Here is a 3,305-nt window from a genome sequence, read left to right as displayed (position 1 = left end):
ATCCACTGTTGAACTTTAATAAATTTATCACTTTGGTTACTATACTTTAGGATTCTAAAATTTCTATTAGTTTGTTCTATGAATCATATTTTTATCACTCTTTTCTTTTTCTTGAAACATTATTCTCGTGCTTCCCTTTAATTCTTTTTTCTTTAGTTTCAAATATTCATTAATCAGTGTAAACCCCAAAAGAATGCACCAACATGATTTCATGCATTTGGAGGGGAAATATTTTCTGGTTAAGTGGAAAACTGTGCAGATGTGTTCTGGAAGACCTTCATTCAGGAAGCATTATAGTGAAACATTTCATTTAGAAGTCTGGGCCTTCTTTCTTCAGTTTGCTGTAATTTATATTCATTAAGTAGAACTTATGTTATCCTTTGGGACCCAGCTTAGGCCAGAGTTCTGGGTTATTCTTTTTGTTCTGGGAGACATCTGGATTGAACAATACCAGGCATATGAAATACAGCATAATTCCAGTACCTCTGGCCCCAATACATACAAAAAGGGATCAAGCTTGGAAGCTTCTTGGCCTGACTGATGCTGTGACGGAGCATGCTTGTGACAGGGGGCCCAGAAGCAGAGAAGAAAAAACTCCTTCTATTCTTTAGACATTGTTTCCTTTAGTTATTTGTATAATAGTGAATGTAAAGTCCAAATCCAACATCTAGGATTCCTCAGAAAGAGGTTTTTTTGACTGCTCCCCCCATATCTAAGCCATATTTTCCCATTTCTTTGCATGATTTGTATTTTATTGTACAAAACTGGAGATTTTAAATACATAAAGGGAAATTTGATTCCCTTGTCAAGAGTAGACTTTTTTTGTTGCTGTGTTGTTATTGTTGTTAGATTATTTTGTGACTTCCTGGACAAATCCTTTAAAATTGTAAAATCTGTCATCCTAGTTCTTTGTAGCTAGTTAAGTCACCAATCAGTTATCTTAGAGGTCAATTAATGATTTGACAGAGATATACTTAAATTCTTTGAACCAATCAGTTCTCAGCCTTTGCTGAAGGCCTCTTTGTGGATTTTGCAGCACATCTTCAATGGCAGAAGGGTTACAACTGTATCTTAGCCTTTGCTTCACACTCACACAGAGCTTAAGGTTCACCCAGAGATGAGAGATTAGGACTTTTCACATCTTCCCTAGGCATGTGAACAGTTCTTTCCATGCATGTTGCTTTCTGGATTCCCAAAAAGACTTTTCCAAAGCCTCCTATGGATCCCATTCCACATTGTTTCCTCTTAGGGTTCTTGATCATCCTCTCATTATCTCTGTATGCTAATGCCACCTCAGGCAGCAGTATTGGTAAACAATTGCTACTATTTTTTTCCAACAAATATCCTGAGGATAAGGCAGAGAGTGTTCTGAGTTTGGTCACATAAAGGAAAATCCTGACAATGGAACTTTTTAGCAAGCTGCTCGTTAGGTCAAAATAATGATGATTTCTGAGACTTTTGGACCATTCCAAGCCCATTTTGACCCCTAAGGCACTGGTTTTCAGAGCCATCACAGTTAAAAGGCTATTTGGTTTTCAAGCCTACCATGCAGAGCTAAGGAGAGGAATATGGGGTTAGGCAATATTAAAATATCACAGAGCTCCCTGTTGTTAAATGAAATTCAGCCAGTTTTCTTACATACTGTTCTGCACACTGCTGCAAGCCTTCTGTTAGTTCCTAGAGTACTAAAAATGTTGATTTGGACATTTTTTGAAAATTGTCAATGCTTCATGGAGGTGTGGATTTTCAAAGGTCTTCATTCTGTCATCCTGCAAAGGATCTGCTTTTCTTTTGTTTCTTAAGTTAATCTTTATTTTAGTGAGCATAACTGAAAGATATTCCCAATGTAAAACACTAAGACTTAAAATGTTTTATCAAAATGTGGACAGTTTTTTAAGCATTTTATTAAGTAGGTCAAAGCACGCATTTGTAAACATAGAAAATATTCCACTAGTCAGTTTATGTAGCTGCCACTGGTAGCTAAGAGTCTGACATTTTCTAAAAGGTATAAACATTTCAGTACTCACTTGCTTAGTTCAGCTATACCATTATGTAAATATAAATAATTTGTTTGGGCATTTTATAACTATTTGGGGTTGAGTTATTGGAAATAAAAAGATTTAATTTACTTCTTCTTTGTCATACAGAAGATTAATTTAAAGCAACCAAATATAGTCTACCCAACTCTTCCATAAATAAAAAAGGAAAAGAATAAAACTGACTTGATTTCAAGGACTCCATGAATTCAGGATAGTTTCCTCAAATAAAAAGATAGTTCAGTAGAACTCTCTTCTGAGAATTTCAACAAATATTCAGGAGTATATTGCATTCAAATCAAAGATACTCATTTCAGAGTCAAGCTCTGTGATATTTTTGGAAGTATAATGGAACAAGGTAGCCCTCCCTCTGTTTGAGTGGGTTTATTTGTGTGGTTCAATCCATGAAAGAATAAGGTCTTTCAAAGATTTCTTAAAGTATTTTTTTATAGTCACCATTTACTGTTAACATAAATTTAATACTATATATTTCAAAGTTATGCAATGTTTAAACAAGGTTTCTATAATGAACACAAAGTTACAAATGTAAAGTTATAAAGTGATAAATGTTTAACCAATGCTTTAAGAATAAATCAGTGTTGAATTTAATAGATATTCATGTATATGATCAGGTTTAAAACTGGAAGATTTCATTTCCAATGATAAATTATATTTTCTTTTTTTAAAGATTTTATTTATTTATATTTAGAGGGGAAGGGAAGGAGAGAGGGAGAGAAATATCAATGTATGGTTGCCTCTCATGAGTCCCCTGCTGGGAACTGGCCTGCAACCCAGGCATGTGCCCTGACTGGGAATCGAACCGCGATCATCTTGTTTGCAGGCCCACGCTCAATCCACTGAGCTACGCCAGCCAGGGCGATAAACTATATTTTCTTCTTTTAAGAAAACCATGTTCAATGAATATCATTTATAGCAGTAGAAATTCATAGCTGATTTTTTTCATGTTTACTATGATTCAGTTTTTTCACTTATAAATAAACAAACATTGATTACCTAATAGCATAGAAAATACTTATGGCCACACATTATTTTTTGTTATTAATAATGGATAACTCCACCTTTCATATTCCTTTATCTAGATTAATTTCCTCTTTTTTTATCTGCATTTTGCTTGGTTTTACTAAAATGCTTTCCCCAAAATGTATCCCACTGTTCGTAAGTGGTAATAACAGTTGTTACCCTTCTCTTAGATTATTTAAGAGACAAATCCTGAAGACTATCATTTGACTGGTTTACAAGTTAACGATT

At 34.3% G+C, this 3,305-nt stretch overlaps 1 pseudogene; it reads right to left on the bottom strand.

Moving 5' to 3' along the window:
* Positions 1–310: 310 nt before the first annotated feature.
* Positions 311–557, bottom strand: LOC119000996 (cytochrome c oxidase subunit NDUFA4-like; annotated as a pseudogene).
* Between the last annotated feature and the right edge of the window lie 2,748 nt (positions 558–3,305).

Source organism: Sturnira hondurensis, unplaced genomic scaffold (genome assembly GCF_014824575.4).
Source record: "Sturnira hondurensis isolate 20B ecotype Veracruz unplaced genomic scaffold, ASM1482457v3 Scaffold0016462, whole genome shotgun sequence".
Taxonomy (NCBI): domain Eukaryota; kingdom Metazoa; phylum Chordata; class Mammalia; order Chiroptera; family Phyllostomidae; genus Sturnira; species Sturnira hondurensis.
Note: the sequence above shows the minus strand (reverse complement) of the source record. Positions and strands in the feature narration are given on the sequence as shown.